General features: G+C 40.5%; 1 long non-coding RNA gene across 5 annotated transcripts in view; it reads left to right on the top strand.

The window, feature by feature from the left end:
- Positions 1-5,364: 5,364 nt before the first annotated feature.
- Gm33944 overlaps positions 5,365-26,364 on the top strand; it is a 32,661-nt gene continuing 11,661 nt past the window's right edge. The window contains exons 1-3 of one of the 5 annotated variants that reach the window (XR_385800.3): positions 5,365-5,459; positions 8,117-8,168; positions 18,630-18,685. This is a non-coding gene — a long non-coding RNA (predicted gene, 33944). Of the gene's footprint in view, positions 5,460-8,116; positions 8,169-9,961; positions 10,018-10,331; positions 11,047-15,660; positions 15,848-18,629; positions 18,686-26,364 lie in introns of those variants that run through there. The other 4 variants (XR_877003.1, XR_001782154.1, XR_877002.2 and 1 more) reach the window with 4 other exon arrangements.

A 26,364-nucleotide genomic window follows, 5' to 3' on the forward strand; every position in this document is an offset into this window, starting at 1 on the left:
TACACTCTCCTCAGTGTCTCTGCTATTCACCACTGTGTAGACAAGTACTGAAATTGGAACATTCTTTACCCTGCTGAACTTTCTTTCCTTTAAAGAAATAAGAGAATATTTATGGAGGCAACAGGAAAGCTGACACCCCAGGAGCACTTGTTTATATCTTATGTCTCAATGTCATCATATGGTACTGTGAGATGACACGCTTTCAATACCCATGGAAGGATGGCAATCATGCCTTTCCTGCAGTCTCCAGGTAGTATTAGTGATTGTAGCAGTAACGATGGGGCTGCCTCTATGCAGCTGCAAAAGTATCTCCTGCAGGAGGACATAATTGAGGACTGCTTGAGAGACCAAGGATTGCTGGTGCAAACAATGCCAGCCAGTCAGGAACTGCTGTTTAGAAGAGATGCTTTCTTGGGACCAATGGGGGCATGGGAGGAGGGTATTAAAGGGACTTGCAGCAGTGCTCAGATGAGCTTGCTGCAACCTTTCTTACCTGGTCTCAGAGTCTATGTGTTTGACTATTTGCCAATTAACCCCTAACCCCCAAGAGCAGGTAGGGTCAGGCAGAGAGCTGTCCAAGGCATAGGCCACAGGTGATGACACACTTTTATCCAGAGAAGCCCTGTAATCATACACATCACAGTGTCCACTTGTGGTCCCATTACCTTGAAGTATTTGTGTTCTAGAATCTTCATCTCCCACACATTTTTCCTGATGCCAACCTTCTGAGTTCTCCTCTTATGCTTTGTTATTCATAACCACTATACTCATCAATGGTATAGTGGAAATAATAATAAATCATGAGAATGATAGCAACAGGATCATTATGGCCACTATGCTAGCCTCACATGTCCAACACTTCCTAGGAGCCATTCCCTGCCTCCCTTGCAGAACTTTCTGAAGGCTCTTCCTGTTTATGGGGGTGGTATACACAGCCTAGAAGTGTCAATGACTGTTCTTTTGTAGTTGTCAAAGGACATGAGATTCAAACCTGTAACTCCAGGCTCTTTCCTGAGCACTGTATTGTCTGACAAGGAAAGTTAAGTGTGGTCACATATAATGACATCAGTCCATCTTTTCTTGAGCTTCTTGTCAGTGTCCTTTTGAAAAGAAATTGTGGATTAAAGAGGGAATTAGTTTGTTCAGCGGCTTGTAGATGGTCAGAAATCTAGGGTGGAATTTGAAGGACAAGATGTGATATGCAATGTGATCCTAACCCCCTTTCCTAAAGAAACTAACACTTTGGTGTTCATTGGGCGTGGCTGTGAGCAGTTTAATGTGGGTAGTTTAACTAGTGGTTTATAACTAGGTCCAAACGTGTTAAAATTATCATAGAAATTGTTGAAAGTTTGTTTTCATATGTCTTAATATATTATATTTTCCCTGCTGTCTTGAAATCATGGGTGTCAGCCCATTCATTTGCTCTCAGTCCACACCCCAACTGCCCAGCCCCATTGTTCTCACCTAAGGTGGGGCACAGTCAGCATGTGGAGCTGTTCTGAACTCCCAGCTTTGTGGTGATTAAGTGCCTGGCCATTACGCATTAGGGTTGCCTCTCATATCCTGTTCCTAGTTTTATCCATTTATGTATATGTATTTTTATTCTCGGGGGAAGGAGTGCAAGGTTGGCCTTTAACAACAGTTAAAAGTTGTAATTGTCTTGTCTTTTTTCTTGAGAATTTCTTTGGCAGTTACTAAATTATACACAACTTATAAATCCGTACATGGTGACCTCACCAGACCCCTGTTATTTCTTATAAACAATCTCTAAGTATCAGACAGTGGGCATACTGGGAAACTTTCCATACTGGTTGAAGACAGAACGTTCTTGGACTTAATATGATGAATTTCTTACTTTTGATTTTAATATATTTTTGACATATTAATATCTCTCTTTAAAATAATATATAGTTACTTGAGTCAGATGCTCCAAAGAGCAGATGATGTGTTCAGAGTAGTTGTTTGGTTATATTAGTCATATGAAGTCACCAGAAACTCCATTGTGGTTTTTGTCCTTAAAGTCCATTAATTAACGTACTCAAAGCATATATTTGAATAATGTAAAATACTGGTTTAATAGTGTCATAGAGTATAAATCTTAATTGTTTTCTTTTTTCTATTTCCTGCATTATTCATCCATTCCCTTGTCTATATCTCCACTAATTGTGATTATGATTTAGCATAACATTTTTGGTTGTGAAAGACTTTGTAATGAACTACTACATGAACTTGAAGAGACGTGCTTCTTTTGTCAATGATGATATGCAACTAATCTTTAAATAGCTTTAAGGGAAACAGTTGATCTAGCCTGAAGTATTTTTAACAAGCAAAGTGCCTCTTTAAGTTTGACAGCACCAGCTCTCAAGTGCATATATTTCCTAAGCACCCTGGCATTTCCTTTGGGGCTCAGGATTTCACTAGATCAAATCAAAATTTAAAAATAAGGAGGGTTGGAGGGATGAAAAGGAGCCAGAAGAACAAATAGGAAACACTGAGTTTTACAGAGAAGCCTATTAAGAAATAGGCTTCTTGCCTTGAGGTAGTTAAGGTTGGTTAAGATCTATAAGGGTCACCATCTGAGGGAGAATAAAAGTTTTTCTTAAAGTCAAAGTTTAGCACCAGAAATATTGTTTTCCTCACTCATTAGTTTAGTACCAGGAATATTTTGGTATCCTTACTCTTTGTATTTATTTCTGTAAATGGGATGTTTCTCTGATGTATAGTTTTCATTTTTGACTTTCTAAGACCTGCAGCAGGATTGGAAAATTCCTTGGAGGTTTTCAGTGTGAAGAAGAGTGACAGAATGTCCTTTTGGGAACTGGCTGGCCCTCCTGTCAGCACCATGGCACAAGACAATAGCTGATAAGGTTAAAGCTCATTGATGACACATTTAGCCTCAGGTCTGAAAATGTCAGGATAATGATAATTAGTATTCAAAGATGGCAAGTTTTCCCTAATGAGTCCGAAAGAACGCTAGGATGGATGCTTGCAAAAGAAACAGCAGAAAGAGATCAAGAGAGCTTACATGAAATGTAAAAAGTTGGCAATGTTGATGATTTAAACCATGAAGCTTCATTAAGGTTGCTCTTGGGGTCCAGCTTGTGTTCATCATCATTGGAACCAACAAGAAATATTCATTAGGAATTTGACCTGTGCCTTGTCCCATGCTGGACACTATGGAATGAGGAGTTAGAAACATGGATGGCCCCTGGCTTCACAAGGCTTCTGCTCCATGGCAACAAACTCTGTTGTTGACTTGAACTTGAGGATTTAGTCTCTTTTTTAAACACTCTAACTCTGCTAAGATGACTTTTAACTTTTATGTGGTAATTCATGTGGGGTAAGCATAGCAACTCCTCTTGCATTTCTTTTATTCTATAAGACATAGATATCCAAGTGATTCCCTTCGTCTTCGAGGAATGGTGGTGGATGGGAAGGGTTGAGGGGTACAGAAAGGTGAGCTGGTATTTGTTAAAGCATAAATACTGAGAAAATATGTTTGAAAAGGGGGAGATTGCCTCTTTTTCCACTTGTTTGAGAGACAGTGACACTGGCTTCTTATGTGCAGGCCCTTTAATGACCTTGATGGCTGTTAAGGGCCCTGTAATAACCTTGATGACTGTTGGGGGGCCTGTAATGACCTTGATGGCTGATAGGGACCCTATAATGACCTTGATGGCTATTGGGGCCCCTGTAATGGCCTTGATAGCTGTTGAGAGCCCTGTAATGGCCTTGATGGCTGTTGGGGGTCATCACTATTTAGATATTACTCATCCACTGGGTTATACCTGAGACATCAATGGTCTGAGTCAAAGAAAGAAGAGAGCCATGCTGTTCTTTTGCTCAGAATTATGAAACCCAAACTCATTGCCTGTTACATCTAACAAATATAATGTTTAGAAAAACTCAAGATGCAGAAGCGCCATTCAAAACAGGGTGCTATTTCTATAATTAAAACCATGCCCAACAGTAGGGAGAGGGAGCAGATAGAGCCTCCAAATCCAACAGGAAAACAGGGCATCAAATGAGTGAGGGGGGCATCCCACAGTCATAACTCTGACTCATAATTGTTCCTGTCTGAAAGAATTACAGGGATGGAAATGGAGAGGAGCCTGAGGAAAAGAAGGTCCAGCAACAGGCCAAAAGAGGGATCTTGCTCAAGGGGAGGTACCAAGGCCTGACACTATCATTGAGGCTATGGAGTGCTCACAAAAAGGAACCTAGCATGACCACACTCTGGAATACTCAACAAGCAGCTGAAAGAGTCAGATACAGGTATTTGCACCCAACCAATGGACAGAAGCAGCTGACCCCTGTTGTTGAATTAGGGAAGGTTGAAGGAAGCTGAGGAGGAGAGTGACCTTGTAATATGACCAGCAATCTCAATTAATATGGACCCCTGAGATCTCTCAAACACTGGACCACCAAACAGACAGCATACATCAGCTGGTATGAGGCCACCAACACACATACAGAAGAGGACTGCCAGGTTTGTGTTCATTTGGAGATGATGCACCTAACCCTCAAGAGACTGGAGGCCCCAGGGAGCTTAGAGGTTAGGTGGGGTGAGGGGTGGGAACATCCACATGGAGACAGGGGTTTTGAGAAGAGGTATGGGATGTGGAGCATTAGGAGGGTGGATGGGGGGAATAAAATATGGAGTGTAAAAAAATAAACAAAAATTTAAAAACATTCATACTGCTATATGTTGTCTATGGGTCTCTCTCTCTCTCTCTTACACACACACACACACACACACACACACACAGACACACACACGCACACACACACAGACACAGACACACACACAGACACACACACACACACACACGCACACACACACACAGACACACACAGACACACACACGCGCACACACACACACAGACACACACATACACACACACACACAGACACACACACAGACACACACGCACACACACACAGACACACACACACACACAGACACACACACACACACACACACACACACACACACACACACACAGTTTCATGCATGAGAAATGAAGTCTGTTCTTCAGTTGTAATAGGATACTACGAAGAAAAAGGAGATTCTATTTGTAAGTATGCTAGCCTTATTAAAGACAAAATGCAATACTAAAGAGAAATATTTCATATGTGTTTGTTTTCCTAAATTCTTTGGGGTATAGATGGTTTTTCACATTCTTTTAAGTGTTTTTTTATAAATTTCATTTTCATAAGTTTCATATAGAGAATGTAAAGATTAAAGAATCTTTGTGCACATATTGAATGTTTTGTATATTTATTTATTATTAAAAATAGATTATTCTCTCATACAATACATCCAGACCACAATTTTTTTCTCTCTTCATTCTACTCAGCTCCCCCTCACTGCTCCCCTCCTCCCCAGATGTGACTGCCCTCCAATTTCTCTTCAGAAAGGAGCAGACAACCAGAACAATGCAAAGTACAAGGCAAGGTAAAAGCCCCCATACTGATGCTGAAAAAGGCGACCCAACAGGAGGATCTGAGTCCCAAAAGGCACATACTCACTCTTTGCTCAAGTCAGCTGTCTTTCATTTCTTCTTCGTTTGTACTGGTGGTTCACATGAGAAAAATAAGCTTTGCTGTATGACTCTGAGAGCCTTTGGTTCTAGATGACATTCCAACTTTTGTCAGCCTCAGATGCAGGAGGCCTGGTTAAATGCTGTTTTTGAATGTTGACTGAACAGCTTTGCCCCAGGCAGGTTGACTGATCTCTTCAGAATTGATTTTGCATTTGCACCCCTATTATTATTATTATTATTATTATTATTATTATTATTATTATTATTATTATTATTCCTCATCATTCTTATTATTTGTAACTCAGGAAATTGTAACAGGGCTCAGAAGCATTTTTGCTACAGTAGAATTTTGAACTGTTAGAACTACAAGAACATTCTTTCCTTGGATGGCAAGCTAGCTAAAGATTAAATGCAAGATAATATGGACACCGCACACTTGAATATACCACCAACTCAGAGACTTCTAGCAGACGTGGTCATTTCAGGTTGTTTCTGAGAATAGTTCTCTCATATGCTCATCAGACTAAGGAGTATACATTTTTATTTTTCCCCATTTGACATGAAATTTCAATAAACCATTTCTTTTCTTTCTCAGCTTTTGCTACATGTGAAAAACATACACATTCCTGAGAAGTTAGTAAAATCCATAGTGAACTGTCTACATTACAGTAAACACATGATAAGTCACACACTGTATAGTAGTTGTATGTACAAAAGAAAAATCATGGAAAAAATGAGGTAAGAAATGAGGTGACGTCACTGCAGCCAATGTCAAGACTGTGAGACTCATCTTATTCTCCACACCTGTTTTGATTTATATGTGATCCCATCAATTATTCAATCAATATTTAAAGATATAAAAATTCAAGAAAATTTGACTTTTCTGCTATAAAAATTATATATAACTATGTATATATGTCTATGCACCTATGTGTATGTATGCATGCCTCTTTGTTGGATATATTATGTATTGATGTATCTACTGATTATCTATTATTTCCCCTTAAATCCCTAAACCCACAGTCTCCTTGTTCTATTTACTATAAAGATCATAATCTAAACAGTGTCAAAAATAAATACCAAGTTTCATGGTAACTTTGGGGCATAATTGTAAACTTGATGTATTTGCAGATAGAAGGTAACCTACTACTTCATGGTTGCCCAACTTGCAAATTTGATGTTAGGGACACGTGTGTCCTTTTTGTACATGTTATGTGAAATACAGAACATTGATTAGTAATTTAAATATGAATACTTACCCTAGCCTAATATTTCTTAGAATGACCAGGAACACTTACTGTAATACATTTTCTGATAGATCCTGTCCCTACAAAGAATGAAGGAAGATCCATTTGGTGGCAAAGAGGACAACTTAGAGACTAATTAGGAAGCTAAAGTTCAATGATTTTTCCCAAATCTCATCAAGCTGGTCATTTTCATTGTTATTTATCCACTTCCTGTGTCTCTCTGAATGGCTTTAAACACATAAAGAGAGATGACATATGTGTTCAGTTACTCTCTCTCCCCAGGAGAGCTGGACTGAGCCTGCTGTGATGAATGTGGAGAGTAGTGGTAAGGCAGGGAAGTGCTAATCTCCATTCCCATCCCCACCCTGATATGAGTAAACAACCTACACTCTCTCCACCTGAAGGCCGTTCTATATATTAGGATTGCTCTGTTTCAGTACTGTGCTCATGTCCACCCTGATAATTCTGTGTTGCAGGTATACTGCTCTCTGTGCTGTATCCATAACTTCAGCCTGTTAGAAGCTAGTAATAGCCACACAGTTATCGCAACCAAAAATTCTGCAGGCAGGAGTTTTGTCATAGACTGATGCTGAAGGCATTTTCTACATCTCTTATTATAACCATATATATGTATAATTCTTGTTCATAAGTTTATATGTCAATTGCTCTTACTGCTTTGTTGATGTTGAACCAACTTGGCATCCCTTCAGTGCAAACACTTTCATTAGGACGTTTGCTCTTCTTGGTGTGTCCTTGAGAGTTTTGGAGACAACCTTAATTTTATTGAGAATTTGACATCTATGTTCATCAGAAAAAATTGATCTGGAGTTTTCTTTTACTGCTGTGTCTTCGTTCAGTTTTGGTAGCAGACTCCATTAAAGGAATGCGACAATATTCCTTCTTGTCTATGTTATAGAACAGTTTAAAGAGTTCCTTTGAGATGGTTTAGTAGAATTCAGAGGTAAATTTATCAATTTCTGGGAATTTATTTATTGAGGGACTTTAGTGTTAACTTACATGTATTGACTTAATTTTGGTATGTTTTATGTGTCCAGAATTTAATATAGTCTTCCAGATTTTCCAATTCTTTTAATGTTATTTTCCTTAACAGTTAATATGAACTTCACTAGAATTTATAGTAACCTCATTTCTATATGAGTTTTACTAACTTATGGTACACTCTATCTTTTAGCTGATTTGGGTAAGTACTTGTCAATCTTGTTTACCTTTTCAAGATCAACAATTTTTTATTGATTCTGTGAATTAATTTTTTTTTTTTACTTTCTGTTTTAATTGTTGTCCTGATATTCATTATTTCTTAGCATCTACCTCTTTTGGGTTTGGATCTCTAAGACCATGAAGTGGATCATGAAGGTATTTATTTGAAATTTCTCTTTCTGAAAAAGGTAAACACTCATAACCTTAAGCCTTTATCTTATAACTGTGTTGGATGTATCTCAAGGGTTCTCATGAGTTATGCAATTATTTTTATTTAGCTCTAGAACTTTTTTCAAAAATGTATTTATGCACTTTACATCCCAACTGCAGCCCAACCCTCCTCTCCTCCCAGTCCCACCCTTCAAGTCCCTTCCTCCATTACCTCCTTCCTTTCTTCTCAGAGCCCACTAGGGTCATCTAGTCACAGTAGGACTAAACACATCCTCTCCCACTGAGGCCCAACCAGGCAGTCTAGTTAGGGGAAGAGGATCCAATGTCAGACAACAAAGTCAAAGACAGCCCCCACTACAATTGTTAGTGGACTTACATGAAGACCAAGCTGCACCTCTACTTCAAATGTGTAGATGGTCTATGTCCAGTCCTTGAATGCTCTTTGGTTGATGGTTTATTCTATGTGAGCCCCCATAGAACCAGGTGAGTTACCTCTTTAGGTCTTCTTGTGGTGTCCTTGACCCCTCTTGCTCACTCACTTCTGCCCCCTATTGTTCCACGAGACTTCCTGAGCTTTACCTGATATTTGGCTGTGGGTCTCTGGATTTGTCTCCTTTCGCTGCTGGATGAAGCCTCTCAGGAGACAGTGATGCTAGGTTCCTGTTTGCAAGCATAATGGAGTATTATTAATTATGTCAGGGACGGCTCTCTTTCTTGGGATGGGTCTCAAGTTGGTGCAGTCATTAGTTGGCTATTTCCTTAATCTCTGCTCCATCCTTATCCCAGTTCATCTAGAAGGCAGAATAAATTTTGAGTTGAAGGCTTTGTGTGTAGATTGATGTCCACCTCCCTCCACTGAGAGTTCTGCCTGTATATGGGAGATGGCCACTTCAAGTCTCCATATCTCTCCTCAGATAGGAATCTTATCTAGGGTCATCCCTGGAGCCTCCCCATCTCAGGTTCCCAGCTAATGCCAGAGATGTCCCCTACTGATTTCCTTTCTCACTTCTATCCTTCTCCCACTCCTCTTTTTACATCTTCTGATTACTTTCTCAGTTTTATTCGTCAGAGACTTGAAGTTCCTCTCATACAGGTCTTTCACTTGCTTGGCTAGAGTTATAGCAAGATATTTTATATTATTTGTGTGTATTATACAGGGTGTTTCCCTAATTTCTTTCTTACCCTGTTTATCCTTTTTGAGCAGAGTAAAGCTACTGATTTGTTTGAGTTAATTTTGCTTCCAGTGACTTTGCTGAAGTTGTTTATCAGCCATAGGAGTTCTCTGGTAGAATTTTTGGGGTCATTTATGTATTCTATCATATCATCTATGAATAACGGTACTTTGACGTCTTCCTTTCCAAATTGCATCCCCTGACTTCTTCTTTTCTGAGTGATATTCCCTTGATCTTCTAACTTCAGTGCTGTGTTGAACACATAGGGAGAGAGTGGGCAGAACTGCTTTAAGTTACTCTCCACTGAATTTGATGTTGGCGATTGGCTTGCTGTACATTGCATTTATTATGTTTAGGTATGCACCTTGTATCCCTGGTCTCTTCAAGACCTTTAACATGAAAGGATGTTGGATTTTTGTCAAAGGCTTTTTCAGAATCTAATTAGATGATCATGTGAAATTTTTCTTTCAGTTTCTTTGTATGATAGATTACATTGATGGATTTTCATATATTGAACCATCCCGGAATCCCTCAGATAAAGCCTACTTGATCATGGAGGATGTTGTTTTCGATGTGTTCTTTTTTGTTGTTGTTTTTCTGATGCAAACGCAAGAGGTTTATTTTCTGACGTGTTGGGGTGGACCTCCAATTAGTCCCTCAAGGTGAGTGACTAGAAGGTGACCCCTGAATGGCTATTACAAGCAGTTTTTATACCTTTTAGGGGTACAGGTTCCATCAGTAAGGTTACAGTTCAAACTTATTGCCTAAACATAGTGACCTTTAAATCTATTGGCTAGCAAGCATGACACAAATTTAAACTCTAGCTGGGACTTTCCAGAGGGTCAGGTGACTATCAGTCAGTACATTCTGAGAATTTTTTTACTCAAGAATGTTCCTGTGGTTGGAGAATGGAACTTGGCATAGCCTTGACTCCAGGCAGGAGGGGGAAGTTGTAAGGAGGGTGTGGGACTGGGAAAAACCTTTAGGACCCCTCATTTTCCCCATTTTTCTTGTACAAGCTCCAATCCTGGCGCTGCAGTCAGGGGTCTTGGGTAACTAACTCATATTCTTCAGGTCCTGTCCTCAGGGTCTCATATTGTTGGTGCAGGACTATCAGCTGCACTGCTCCTATTCTCTCTTTTATGAAGGCTATAAGCTTGTTCAATAGACAGGGTCCAAAGGTCAACAATAGCAGGAGAACAATTAGGGGTTCTAACAAGGTGGATATGAGGGTGGTTAACCAAGGGGATGAGTTAAACCAAGACTCAAACCCACCCTGACTCTGTTCTCTTTCTCTCTTCCACTTGGCTAGCCCTTCTCTCACCTTGTCCATTGAATCCTTAACTACCCCCAGGATGGTCTCCAGTTTGAGCTTCCTAATGTTTTACACCCCCAGGTAACACAGAAAAAGTGGTTGGCCCCCAACACTAATGGGTCTTCAGCCAGATTTTCCCATCTTGAGGGCACATATATGGGGATTTCTCGCAGGATACTGCTCAACTTTGGGTGTCTGCACCCTAAGACCCACCCTCTAAGGCCGCTTCTGGTACATGGTTTAGATTCAAAAGTCCCTCATGCCCCACATTTGGGTAATCCCTCTCCCTCTTTCTCTAGAGTGGGGATATCCCAGGAGTCAAGGCCAGCTGCTAACTTACAGAGATCAAAGACAATGCTGGGCCACCAGGTATAAGGTGGGTGTTTCTCTGTAGTGGACCAAGCTACATCCCCAGTGGCTGAGAGTACTTGCCAAGTCACTTTGGTAGGGTTGTGGGGGTTGCTGAGGCTCAGTGCCAGAAGGAAGATACACCATAGCCATCTCATGGTTTCTTCTGGTCTTGCAGAAGGGCGGACCATTTTGAACTTGAGGGGATTGCTCGGGTGTCTGGCTGCTATCCAATTGGCATCAGGTACAGGTGCTAGTCTGACATGGTACTTATGTGGAACCTCTGGGGTACCTGCATTATACAGGGCACTAAGTTTGGCCATAATTCCACAATTCCTGGTGGCTGATCTGGAAAGCTAGCAATCAAGCCATAAGATCCTTTGCAACCTGAAAAGTCACCGGGAGCGGGGGGATGTCAAGAGCTGGGGTCAAGGCTGTGGGGGTGCCATAGAGGTTCTCAAAGGGGGTCGGTTAGTTGAGGCCCATCAGGCAGGAAGTGTATCTGGGCTGCCATCTTGGAAAGTAAGTCTTGCCCCATCAGAAAGTAGTGACAGTCTGGGATGACCATAAATGAATGGGATACCCCACCCATCCCTAGGTCCACTGTTCTACAAGTAGTCCATGAACACATTTTGGTGCCAGTGGCTCCTTAGTCCCAAAATTTTTCCTTAGAAACAGGGCCATAGGCTTGGGGGAGGACTGAGTTTTGAGCCACTGTGTCCACCAAGAATTGAGTGGGTTTCCCCTCTACTCTCAGAGTTACCCTGGGTTCAGGGAAGGGGTCTGAACTCTGTTCTTCCTAGTTGCTGTCTTCTCCCTGGGCTAACACCTTCACCCTTTGGGAGCACTTTTCCCAAGGCCTGGGATTTCCAGCCCCCAGCTTCTGTTTGTTAGGGCACTCTAGGGCCCAGTGGCCCCTGTCTTTGCAATATGTTCACTGGTCCTTTTCAAGGGGTTTTCTGTCTCTCTTTGGTTGGAGTCTCTCTTCTCTACTTTCCCTGACTACTGTCGCCTCTGCAGCTTTTTCCTGATGTCTCTACTAGCCTGATCTATAAAAGCCATAGTCACCATAGCTTTGTGCTTCTTGCTGTTGGGGTCACAGGGTGTTTATTGGCTGGATGCCTCCATGAGCTTCTCTAGAAAAGCAGCAGGCAACTCATCTGATCCCTGTCTACCCTCATGTACCTTGGTCAAATTTGTGGGCCACTGGCAGCTGCCTAGAGTCCTGCCAACAGAGCCTGGCAGTAAACCTTAAGGTGCTCCTTACCTTTGGTTGAATTAAAGTCCCAGTCAGGTCAAGTCAGGGGAAAACCACTGTCGATGACACCCTGGTCAATTGATGGTGCCCCCATATCTGAGGGAACATTCTTTCTGACTTCCTGCATTATCTTCTTTCGCTCTTCTATCACTAAGAACATTCTCATGAATTGTTGGTTATCATCCCAGGTGGGCTGATGAGTAAATAAAAGAGTCTTGAATAGAGTAATCATCCCCTTGTGGTTATCTGAAAAGGGGGTGGGGGGTGTTGAGCCTTCCAGTTGTACAATTCAGCCAACAAGAAGGGCCAATATTGCACATCCTGATTGCCACCCTCATCTATGGGCCTATAGGCTCAGAGAGTCAGGTGAAGTGTCCCTTTTGCTCCAGGTCACTCTGGAAGGTCCTAGTTCTGAGAGTTCCTCCCCACCCTTTCCCCTTGCTGTGGCTGGAGGAAGGGTGGGTAAAAGGATGCTAGACAAGGGCTCAAGGAAGATCCCTGGGGAAGTCCCATGAGAACCGGGGCCATAGTAGGGGATAAGGGGGTGGAGGCTCCATCAGTAATAGATCCACTGTGGAAGGGTCCTGGAGGATGTTCTTCTTTACAGACTTGTTGGTCTCTGTGGGATTCTTCTCCTTCATGGCCAGGACCTTCGAGAGTCTTGGAGGCAAAGGGGCTCTTATCCAAGAGGGGGTCCCCCACTAGATCTTCCAGGTAAATATATAGAGCACGTGGTCTGGGTCCTAAAGACTCTTTCCTCTACTGATTTGATCACCTGCAAGTTGAAGGTCCCTGTGGGTGGCCACCCTACTCCAAAGGTGGGCCATTCAGAGGAGCAGAGAGCAACTAATTTGCCCTTCTTTACAACTACTGACAGGTTTTCTCCTCTTTCCCTAACTTCCCTCCAGTGGTTGACTAGGGTGTTTAATGGGGTAGATTCAGTCTGTCCCATATCCAAAAATATTGTCAGTCCAAGCCCAAGAACACAGAAAGAGATATCCAACACCAACAAACAGAGAAAAAGACAATCAATACACAGACAGTCACCCTTGCCACAGGTGCAGAAACCAGGTTATGCAGACAGCTCGCCCCTGCCATGGGCACTGAAACCAGGTTTAATAGCAAGACTAGGTCAGCTCCCGCCAATACTGTGTTTTGCCATTTCCAAAAAGAGCGGAGTCCTCCCAAGTCCGTGGGGGGTGGGGGCTGGGGGTGGGAGGTAGGGGTGGGGGGCTGAAGCATCCTCCAGACTCCCCACGGTCACATTAAGGCATGTCTGCCCACCACAATTGATCTCACCAGACCAGAGGCTTCCCAGCCAACACCATGCTCTAGAGCCAAAAGTGAAAGCAAAAGACAGTCAAACACAAACTGTAGTTGGCTGTTGCTGAGCTCAGTCTTTTTTTCTCAGATCTGCTTAGTTAGTGGTCGCTCAGGGAGGGGGGTATCCTCGAATCCCAGATGAGCCCCAAATGTAAGACCCTCCCCGCCCAAACTTCAGTCAGTGCTACATACTTCAAGAAACCCTCAGCCTGGCAGTGGTGGCACATGCCTTTAATCCCAGCACTTGGGAGACAGAGGCAGACAGATTTCTGAGTTCGAGGCCAGTCTGGTCTACAGAGTGAGTTCCAGGACAGCCAGAGCTACACAGAGAAACTCTGTCTTGAAAAACCAAAAACCAACCAACCAACCAACCAACAAATAAATAAAAGGACACCCTCAAGTGAGACACCAAGACACAGATCGATGCAAAAGCAAAAGGTTTATTTTCTGATACATCAGTGTTGACCTTCAATTGTACCTCAAGGCAAGTGACTAGAAGACAACCTTTGCATGTGTACTTGGAATTGGCTTGCGATAATTTTACTGAGTATTTTTGCATCAATGTTTATAATGGAGATAGATATAAAATTTCATTGTTGAGTCTTTGTGTGGTTTAGGTATCAGGGTGACTATGGACTAATAGGATGAGTTTGGCAATGTTCCTTCTGTTTTTATTTTGTGGAATAGTTTAAAGAATGGTGGTATTAGTTTTTCTTAGAAAGCCTGGTAGAGCCAGGAGTGGTGGCGCACGCCTTTAATCTCAGCACTCAAGAGGCAGAGGCAGGCAGATTTCTGAGTTCGAGGCCATCCTGGTCTACAAAGTGAGTTCCAGGACAGCCAGGGCTATACAGAGAAACCCTGTCTCAAAAAAAAAAAAAAAAAAAAAAAAAAAAAAAAAAAAAAAAGAAAGAAAGAAAGAAAGAAAGAAAAGAGAAAGAAAGAAAAAGAAAGCCTGGTAGAATTCTATGCTAAACCATCTATCCCTTGCCTTTTTCTGGTTGGGAGATTTTTAATGACTGCTTCTATTTCCTTAGAGGTTATAGGACTATTTAAATAGTTTACCTGATTTTGATTTAGCTTTGTTAAACATCTATATAGAAAATCATCTTCTTTTGTTTAGATTTTCAATTTTGTGGAGTATAGGCTTTTGAAGGGACAGCAAATGATTCTTTGAATTTCCTCATTGTCTCTAGTTATGTCTCCCTTTTGATTTCTGAGTTTGTTAATTTGGATTCTTTCTCTCTGTCTTTTAGTTAGTTTGGCCTAGGATTTTTTTTTTTTTTTTTTTTTTTTTTTTTTTTTTTTGTAGGATTTGTCTGTTCTTTGTTGATTTTCTCAAGGAACCAACTCTTGGGTTTGTTGATTATTTGTTTTGTTCTCTTTGTTTCTAATTGCTTTATTTCAGCCCTGTGTTTGATTATTTCCTGCTGTCTAGTCCTTTTGGGTGTGTTTGCTTCTTTTTTTCCCTAGAACTTTCAGGTGTACTTTTAAATCACTAGTATGAGAATTGCCTAATTCCCTTATGAAGGCACATAGTGCTATCAACTTTCCTCTTAGCAGTGATTTCATCGTGTCTGACAAGTTTGGATATATTGGACCTTCATTTTCATTGAATTCTAGAAAGTCTTTAATTTGTGTATTTCTTCCCTAACACATAAGTCACCAAGTAGAGAGTTGTTCAGTTTTCATGAATTTGTAGTCTTTTTATTATTTCTGTTGTTGAATTTCAATTCATGGTGGTTTGATAAGATACAAGAAATTATTTATATTTTCTTGTATCTGTTTATGCTTGCTTTGTGACCAACTTTATGGTCAGTTTTGGAGAAAGCTCTGTGAGGTGCTGAGAAGGTATATATTCTTTTGTGTTAGGGTGAAATGTTCTGTAAATATCTGTTATATCGATTTGATTCACCCGGTTGATTAGTTTCATAATTTCTCTATTTAGTTTTTGTTTTGACACCTATTCATTGACAGGAGTAGGGTGTTAAAATTTCCACAATCTGTGGGGTTTTAAGAGCAATTTAAATATTAGTAAATTTTCTTTTATGAATGTGGGTACTATTGTATTTGGGGAATAGGTGTTTAGATTTAAGAGGCCATCTTGGTGGATTATTTCTTTGATGAGTATGAAGTTTCCTTCCCCTTCTCTTTTAATTAATTTTGGTTGATTTTTTTTAGATATTAAATGGCTTCTTCTGCGTGTTTCTTGGGTTTGTTTGCTCAGAAAACGTTTTTTCTAGTTGTTAAGGTATGTTTCAATTGTTTTCACATCCATTCTGTTAGCCTGTGTCTTTTTATTGGGTCATTGAGATCATTAATGTTGGGACATATTAATGATCAGTGATTGTTAATTCCTGTTATTTTGATGTTGGTGGTGTTGGTAGAAAATGGAGCTCCAGGTTGAGTAGGGGGTGGGGATGGGAGTGGGGGATGACAACAGTATGAGGCTCAGGGCAGCTGACAGAAAGCTTTTGGAATTTTTCAAGTTTTGTTACTATTTCAGTGACCCACTACCTATTTAAGAACACATTATTCACATATGTGTATAATAACAATTAATAAAAAAGGAGGTCATTAATCTGAAAGAAAGTAAGGAGGGGTATATGAGAGGGTATGGAGGGAGGAAAGGGAAAATGAAATTGTATCATAATCTCAAAAAAGAAAAACAATAAATCTTAGAATACATTGTTCAGTATCCTTGTACTTGTTACTTTCTATAAATTATGCACCTAGCAACCAAAGATAAGAAGCATTTATCATGCAAGGAGACATACAAGAAAATAACCTCTCTATGACATATTAATCAAGATGTCAAAAATAGTAAGCAAAGAAACAATATTTAAAGCTGTAAAGGGAGAATGTCAACTCACTACAAAGTAAATTCTTTTGCTATTGCTTGCATCTCTTTATTGTTGAGTCAAATCTATTTACATTTAATGTGACTCTCCCTGCACCCGGATGATTAGGGGGAAAGTGAAGTTTGTATTGGGTGTGCAGCCAATGTCTTCCAGTGCTATCTTCAATTTGACTACTTTTCTTCTTTAAATGGTGGATAAAGGGACTTCAGGTGGTCACATTTAGTTTTGAAATCTGTGTAGCAAGCAGATTGCCCAAGTTTCCTGGGTCTTTTTAGATTGTAACTGATGGGGTGGCTAATATTCTAGTTGGGGTGTACCTCCCATGACCAATGTTAGGATAAAAGAAGCCACGGCTCTGAGATCAATCTATACACGCAAAAGACCTGTCTTTATATTTTTCTCTTAATTGTCCTGGTGGAAGGATACAGGCTCCCTGAAGTAAATGGCAGATAGGTGGATCCAGAATGCAATCCATCCACTGACCCAAAGCTCCAGAATTCAATCTATGCACTGACCCGAAGCTCTGAGTTACCGTGCTTCAAGTTTACTGTCAGTAAATGAGAAAAAAAATCCTGGTCATTCTGATTAATTGTGTATATGCATACATGTGAGTGTGTGTACTCATGTGTGCAGGTGTGCATGTCCGTCTGTTCAGGTGTGAGCTGAGGCCAGAGGCAGATGCCAGGTATCTTCTGCAATTGCTCTCTGCATCATTGTAGTTGTCATAGTTGTCATAGTTGTCGTCGATATCGTCATCATCATCATCATTATTTTAAGACAAAGCTTGTCTCTGAACCTAGAGATTACTGATTCAGCTAATCTGGATGTCCAGCTACTCCCCCAGGGAGCCTCCTAATTTAGTATTACTGGGATTCCACCTCTTTATATGGGTAATGGGGATGTGAACTCGGGTCCTCATGGTTGTATGACAAATATTTTTCCACCCCTACTTCCCTGAATTCATCCCTCTCACCCCTCCCTCTGAGTGTTCCTGCCTGAGCCACCTGCCTATTTCGTTTTGCTTGTTAACACCGCCATCCTTATGCCCTCCTCCAGTGATCTCTTCAGCCCTTCCCTCACTCTGAGGCTGTGGAAAGTCAAAGGGAGGCCCCCTGATGTGTGACTGTTCCCTGATTTCAGGCCACATGGTAGCTCATATTTTTAAAAAAGGTTTTTAGTGAAAACATTTAAGTTCAAATGATACACATTTTGTAATCTGGAGCTGCAAGGGTTTTGATTTCTAGTCCATAAACTTCAGATGTCACTGTACCACTAACTTCCAGATGATCTTGAGGCACACAGTATTACATTATTTTCTGTTCAAAGTCCTTGCGGAAGCCTCAGGGGCTGGACTTGTATCACATGTTTAACCACATTCAGTTTTGCATCCATCAAAGGATATTGTGAACGCGAGATGTATGTGCTTTTTCTAGTCCAAGAGTCTTCATAGTAGCTCTTCCCTGGGATGGATGCTTTTGTACTTCTTATGCTGGTAACAGTCTTCAGTTTATGAGGGTTCTTGTCACCCACTTTATTTTTCATGATCTGTGTGTCTAGATTCCAATGTCTGTGGAATTCTTGATTATATAAATTTGTTATGGACCCAATATGTACCAATGAGAGAGATTCCAAACTTTTGTCATAGTCCACAGTTTGCCTCAATGTTTCTGAACACTGAGCTCAAAACCCCTGCCATAAATGTAATAATTTTTCCTTTTGGAGGGGGAATTCATTAAGTATCCAGTCTAATATTCATAAATATGAGCTTTTCCATAAGCTGGATGATGCTGAGTAGAGGAAGAATGGGAGGCGAGGAGAGCAGTCACTCCCTTGGTTTTCAATGGCAGACTCTCCTTCCAGATGGTATGCAGCCCTGCCTTGAGTCATATCATGACCCCATGGAAATTGATTCCACCATTGCCTCTGTGGAAGGAATCATTTTCTCACCAAAGCCTCTGACTGAAATCAAGGTTTGCAAGGGCTGTGGGCCTGTCGTGAAGGCAGGACAGCTCGTTCTGGCTTGCTTTTGTAAGCATCTTCTGTGTCATGTCCTTCAGCTACAGGGCTGAAGTAGCTGAGACCAGTCCATTCACCACTTAGCACCATGACACCTGTCTTAGCATTTTTACTGCCTGTGGATTTCTGAAACTCTTTTTCTTTCTTTCTTTGCAGTCTCCTTCACTGTGTCACGCAGTGACAGCTTCCATGGAAGTCAAGACATTTTATCGGTAAGTCAAGAAGAGCTTCATTTAAAACCTAAGAACCCTGAAGCAGTGTAATTTGGCATTCTGCATACTTTTCCTCTAGTATACCAAGATACAATTCATGAATCCTGGGTTCCCATATTGGCTTTGCCACAGAAATCTTTGTAACCTTGAATAATTCACCCTCAAACTCCCACATTAATTTTTGCATATCCAAATTAACACAGTTACAGGTTACACACTGTGGTGGTTTGAATATGCTTGGCCCAGGGAGAGGCACTATTTGGAGGTGTGGCCTTGTTTGAGTAGGTGTGGCCTTATTGGAGTAAGTGTGTCACTGTGAGTGTGGGTTTTGAGATTCTCTTCCTACCTGCCTGGAAGCCAGACTTTTCCTAGCTGCCTTTGGCACAAGAGGTGGAACTCTCAGCTCCTCCAGCCCCAAGTTGGTCTGGACACTGCCTTGATGATAATGAACCAAACATCTGAACCTGTAAACCACCCCAACTAGATGTTGTCATTTATAAGAGTTGCTTTGGCCATGGTATCTATTCTCAGCAGAAAAACCCAACTAAGACACACATTCTTCTTGGCTTTTGTTTCTATCACTGTATGTTTGAAGGTATAGTTTAGACCAGTAATTCCGTGTCATTTAACTTACTCTAGCACAGTGCTTGCACATGTATTCTAAATTTCTATGTATATATGCTCACTGTGAGTTGTATGAAAGAACACATGGGTGAAAATAGCTCTAGTCCTAATCTTTAAATGGTTAAATAATTAAATTATAGCACATCTATGGTATACAATAACATTGGCACCTCTAAAGTATTTGATTTTTAAATGTCTATTTTTATACCCATGGGCAAAAGCTACTCCCAACCTTGAGAGAAGCCTTTTTGCAGTGGATGGGGTGAGTACAGACACGCCACTTTCACTGAGTCAAAGATGTTCTTAGATTGTCATATTCTTTCCATGTTCTGTGTTGGCTTCACCTTCAGCCTTATGGGAAGGATGATGTAACAGGTCTATATGTGAAAGAACAAAAATAGACAAAGGAAGTAGAGAAGAAGACCTTTTCTATGTTTGTTTGTTTTGTTGTAGAAACTTCTTAGAGTACTTATTCTCACATCTCAATGGCCAGAAGTGGTCACAGAGCTCATCACTGTCATAATTACTGGACTCCTGAAGAAGATTAGCATTAGGTGCATCATATGCAAGCCTGGGGCTGTGTGTTGAGGGGCAAGTAAATAAATGGAGAGAATTTGTATTCTATAAAGAAAATAAAGACATGGATCGGTTTGGGAGCAAGAATCTCACAGAGTCATCTCCAAAGAGCGTCCTTACATGCTGTGAGGTGCCTCAGTGACCTTCTGCTCAAGGACAGCCCACCATCATTAACTTCCCAGTGAATTAGTTATGGATCATAAACACCCAAGAACAGAGGTAGACATTTTTTCCACAGGTTTATTAATTATTTATACCTTGTCTGCTTTCTGATGACTTACAACAAAGATGTGAACAACAGAAATCTTCAAAGCCACAGTAATAGAGCTGGTATCGGATGATTCAAAGGTAGCTATAAAATTATTATTATTTTACTTTATATACACCTAGATGAACGCTTTGCACATTAATGATGTTTATGAATGAATATTTAATTAAATAAATGGCTATGCCTAATCTTGGCAGAGAGCATCCACTTTATGAAGTGCTGACAGAACGGCTTTACAATTAGCAGCCAGTGCTTCCTGGGAAAAGGCTTCAGAGCAGCTCGTCAAGGTTGAGCAGAGTTTTCATGCTAAGGGCAAACAGTGCAGATGATGCTCGACCTTGCCATTGGCGTCCACACATGGATGGGCTGTGTCCTTACTCTGATCTTTCCAGTGAGACACCCTCAGCAGTATCTAAAATGGTCCATATCAGAACATAATCCATGGAGATTAATATGCATCCTGCTTTGTCTCTGTTGTCTGCATATCTAAGAGGGTCTGTGAGACTCTTCATAGCAGCTTAACCCTAATGGAGATATCTAGAGGCATTTAGATTTTTCCAGATTTCCCTTTTGTATTCTCTACCTCACCCTCACCATCCAGGATAGAATAAGCATAGCCATTTACTTAAAATGTAAATAAATGCAATTCATGAATGTGGTCTTTGCTGGTGTTTGGACTCTAAGGAGAGAGAAAGCTTTCAGTCACCACAGCTCTCTGATGCTTAGATTTCAGACACTGGGAGAGCCACTTCTGATGATGGGAAACTAGAGAATGAAGACCAATCTTCCCAAAGGAATAATGCAAAAGTTATCAAATATGAGCAGCATCTCTTCTGGGGCTCAAGTAATTAGTAAGTCAGTGACTAGAGATCTGAAAGAAGAAGGAAACCCAAACGGGTGGGGCTGGATGGCCCCTGGAGTTGCCCCTACAGGTTTCCCATTTCTGCAGGGGGAAACCTAAAAGCCCAGAAGATAATCAGAGATTGAAATTCACAGGCCAGTGAGGAAAATATCTGAGGTATAGGTTTACCAAGAAGGGAGGTTCTGCCAGACCCTTGCTTTTGTACTGAGTCTTAAGATTGCACTTTTTAGGAATGATAGTAAATGAGAAATTATTTTTTAGTGCTGGATATCAAACCCAGGACCCTGTACATATTAGTCAAGGGTTCTACCACTGAGATAAATATGTAGCCCCTTCAACTGTGCCTTGATTTACTTTTATGGGATCTTACTATGTCACTATGTAACATTTTGAACTCGTTCTGTATTCTAAGCTGCCCTTGAACTTATGATCCTCCTGCCTCTGCACTCTGAGTCCTGGATTGTAGGCCTGAATCTGCGTTCCAATGATTGGGAATAGATTTTGTTTCATGTCAAACCTTGATTGAATTGAAGTTACTATGAAAGCCACCCACAGTCTTTCTCTAGAAGTAAATTTAGAATTCTTCTAGCAAGACTATGTCTAGCTAAAGAGTCTTATAATTTTGTCTTTGCTTTCCACACAACTGTGTAGAAATAAATTTGTCACAAGAAACCAGCAAATCAAGGGACAAAACAACTGAACCCATGGAGGATCCAGATAATGGAGCTAATAAACATGGACCTTAAAACACTTAGGATTACAATGGTCAGGATGGGCTGGTATGATGGCACATGTCTCTTGTCCCTGCACTCAGGAGGCTGAGGCAGAAGCAGCCAGATTTATGTGTGGTCCAGGCCCCCCATGATAAGATCTTGCCTTAAAAAATAAAATAAAAATTTAAAGTGTTGAAGGAAAGAAAAGACAAAGGTAAGAGATTGTGGCAGAAATAACATTTAAGGGGTATCTGTGGAATTTCCCCTGGGATAAAAATTTCAATCCAGAGATTTCCTCTGGGTAATAGTATCGCAAGCACTGACAATAATAAGGGCAGGTAGACAAAAATAAGAGAGAAGCTGGGGACCATCTGTGAGTGAGCAAAAGAAAAATAGAAAGGAAAATCTAGTATGGTAGTTTCAAATCAAATACACTTGAAGCCAAGATGGTAAAATAGTCCAATTTGTCATTATCAAATGAGATTTAAAATATAAACTCCAAACCTATCTGCCCTGCTGCTTAAAATACACAGCAAAACAGACTTTTAGACACGAGAAAGCTAAATTAGGGTTTTTAGTGTAAAGACTGCTTGGTGTTCCTGCAATACAGAGCCACCTAATCTATCTGGTAAACCAGTCCTTGAGGGAGGCGCTTATGTGTTAGCATATTGTATAAACTCTGACTGACTTCAGACATTCATGTCCCAGTCTGTGTTAGCTACTTTGAGCAGGAGAATACAGCTTTTTTAGTGAGATATGGTGTTGTTATGTTTTAGTTCTCCTGTGTCTCTCACCAGGGCATGATATGTAAGAATGGAAGACTGTGTCTGTACCTTTAAGTGATGGGATGGGCATTGAATATCAAGAAAAAAGGTGAATTAGCCAAGAGAGTTGGCTATGTTTTCTCAAGTTTTTAGAAATGGTAAACTGTTTGAATATTGTCAGGGGATGACTGTGTCCTTGAAAGGCAGAGGGGTTCATGTCAAAATGAAGAAAGCCATTTCAACAATCTGGTCTCAGCGAGAAGGGAACTAATACTGAGCTCCACCTAGGGGCACAAAAGAGGTCAGCCAATCTCTTGAGAAGTCTGTCTCAGCCTTTAAAATGTGTATCTCCTTAATCCCTGCCACTGAGGGGATGTGGGCATTACAATAAAGGGAACAGTTTCAATAGCACTATGATTGTTATTAATAATTAAAACTAGCCATTGAGATGGGATTCAGCTAAGCAGTCATTACTCTGATACCATCTGCAATAGAGTTCAATATAATTAATGCTTTTAATCATTCTAATAATGGTCATGGTATTATTATCAGTGTGATTATTTTTATCCTAACAGGGCAATGACATCCCCTCTGCACAAGATGCCTGCTCTGTGTGCTTGGGGCTAGAGGGCAATGAATGAAAGACCACACTGGGTTTAATGGCACCTCCCCTGCCTTCACTTCCAGCTCATCTACGCTTCAGTTTTAATTAAATTCTGTTGTCACGTCAGGGATTGCTTTTTCTAGTCTATGAAAAGAAGAAGGTTAATTCATTTGGGACTCCTTTCAAACAGTGCGTCTAGTCTTAAGATCTAAGGCCATTTAGAACAGGAAAAAAAATATTGTGTCCATAGGAATGATGAGGTGATCTATTCAGTGATTCTGCGACATCTTCCAGGATCTCCAATATTACCAGAGCCAAATTCACTGATAAGCCTTTTGGAATTAAATTGGAAAGTCAAGTGTGCGGTAGGGTAGCCTTGGGAAACTGGATTAATTTTGTTCATTGCATTAAACCCTGCCCTATTTTTAAGGTATGAACCGCTGAACAAAACCTTCAGGGCATCTTGTGGAAAAGAACAGGTCATTTTAGTAACTTACAAAAAACCTCCCACATTCCCTTCCAGTCCATCATTTGCATACAGACTTGGGATTAAAATCTTGAAATTTTATGAGTTGGATTTCTTCCAGGTAGAGGATACTCTTTGGTTGAAATGTTGCCTAAGAGATGATTCTTTTCTTCACATGACACATAGCACATCCATCACTATTTTGGCCAAGGGCTATATTATGGATGGAAAATGGAAGCTGTGCCGCTAGGCCTTTTTATATATGCTGGGAATATGCTAAGATTCAATGAAGAGGAAATGAAATTATTTTTGATAAGGGAGATCAAAGTGTCTCTGTGCTACATTCACAGAATCCAGCAATTTCTGATTTTTCTATCTTCAACATCCACCTGACATCTTTTTTTTTTTTTGCATTTAATATCAAATACAATGCTGGTGAGATGACTCAGAGGTTAAGAGCCATGGTTACTTTTCCAGAGGACCTGGGTTCAATTCCCAGAACCACATGGCAACTCACAACTGTCTGTAACTCCAGTCCAAGGGATCTGACATCCTTAACCTATACACATAATACAAAAATCAATTATTTTTAACAAATGAAAAAAAATCATTACTTTTTTTTTTTTTTTTACAGCCTAATGGTTGATGACAATGAAGTCAAATTACACTGGATGCAATTCTGTTCTCTGCAGACATATCCTGGTGGTACTTTTCAGGCCTGAATAGGTTTCTGCTGTCCTGTACTGGAATGGGCTATAGAGAAACGCATACTTTTGCACAATGCCTCTCGATTCTGGTAGTTACTAGCCACATCCCTTTAGTCTTCACTATAATCCAAAAACTGGATTCTCATTTATCTTTAGAATATGTGATCTATTAAAAACCCAGTAAGATTAAATACACATCTAATAATCCTAAACTAATTAGACTTGGTAAGCCACTTGTGGGGTTTCCATTATGCAGATAGTCATGTGTTGAGATGAGTAAGCGTAGCCTAGGTATGGCTGGCGTTACACACCATTTTTTTCTTGAACCACTGATCTCCCCACCAAGGAAAAGAAAAGGGAGACTTGTGTTTTTGTAGTGATTGTTTAACAACATGAGTTCCTCTTTTCTCATTCCATGGTTTTCCAGTGAGAAAAGAATGATATTCTTATCCTGGATCTATACTCAAAGCTAAAAAGGAAATAATTCAAACTCTTTCCATTTTTAAACTACATCTACTGTTTTCCTAGGTTACCCTGGGGCTGTCAGAGTCTATTAGAAGCTAAAACATCACAGCAAAAAATGTAAAAACACACACAAACGAGAGGGGGGAGCACAAGATGAATCCATGCAATGAGCCCCAATGAGGGTCAGGCCACATCATATGGAGAGTCAGCTGAGATGTCATGAATTTTAAATCTGCCGTTGGAGGAGAGTTCTTGCTGGAGAGAAAATGGGATTGCCGAGCCCATCTTGGGGAGGGGAGGGAGTGTGCTTGGAGCAGAATTGAACTGGGTTTCTCATATAGCTGCTTTATCTCTACAGCTATAACCCTGGGGTTATAAGATTCACCTGAAACAGTTCTCAGAGATAAGGAATAATACATAGAAGGCACCAAACATAGAAATAGCCCTGAATACTAATGTTGCTGCTGCTGGTGGCAGTAGTGTCCCCTGGCAGCTGTTAAAGCTGATAGCTGTATCTGATTCCATGAATTTATATGCATGCCTCTTCTTGGAATTTGAGTAACTCAGATAACCTCATTTCCAAATTCCTCATCATTTGTTCCTACTTACTCTGCCCACTATGGTGCTTTGTTTGGAATATAACCAATTCTGTAGTCTTGAGTGTTGAAAGTTCATTCACTGAACGGATATTTGTTGAAGTCTCACTATGTGCTAGAGTGCTGGTGATTCACTGATAAGACAAAAGAAAAAGACTCTTCTTTTGTGTCACTTACAGTCTGGCAGAAGGGAAGGAGATCAATGAAACCACCCCTCAAGGAAGTGTGAAACTCCGACCCTCCTCACTGTAATGGAAGTTGAATGCTGCTATGAGAGCTAGTGCAGCCACCCATGGATGTTGTGACTGAAGGAGAAATCACACATTGCTAGGCAATTTCAGGCTATATGATTGGAGCAAACTCTCTGATCTCATTTGATGTCTTGTGTGGCACCACATAGGAGATACCATTCTTTTGCCAACTGCTGTGATGGCCTTTGATTGTCCAGTGTTTGAGTATTATTTTATGAATAAGATCTGTGTGTGTTCAGAATTAACAACCTATAAATCTGTGGATATATATATATATATATATATATATATATGTGTGTGTGTGTGTGTGTATGTATGTATGTATATGTGTATATATATATATATGTGTGTGTGTATATACATATGTGTGTGTGTATATATATATGTGTGTGTATATATATATATGTGTGTGTGTATGTATATATATATATATATATATATATATATATATATATATATATATATACTCACACGCATGGTATGTGTATGTCTGTGTCTGTATGTATCTGTGTATCTATGTGTATCATTTGCATCATCATGCCAAGACCTTAAAGTTCCCCTGAAGTCAGTCTGAATGGCTGCCCACACTTGCTTCTCAATGTTCACCAGTTTAGCTGACTTAACTGGGAAAAAGTGGCAGCTTTAGTTTCCTTAGCAGTAATAATTCTAGTACAGATGTTAGGTGTCTGGAAACAGTTTCCAGTGGCTTAGCTCTTTGATTCCCTATATTCACATTATCAGCATATCTTCTTTTTTTCATGGTATTGGCTTCGTGGACCTGCT

Source organism: Mus musculus, chromosome 17, assembly GCF_000001635.26.
Source record: "Mus musculus strain C57BL/6J chromosome 17, GRCm38.p6 C57BL/6J".
NCBI lineage: Eukaryota > Metazoa > Chordata > Mammalia > Rodentia > Muridae > Mus > Mus musculus.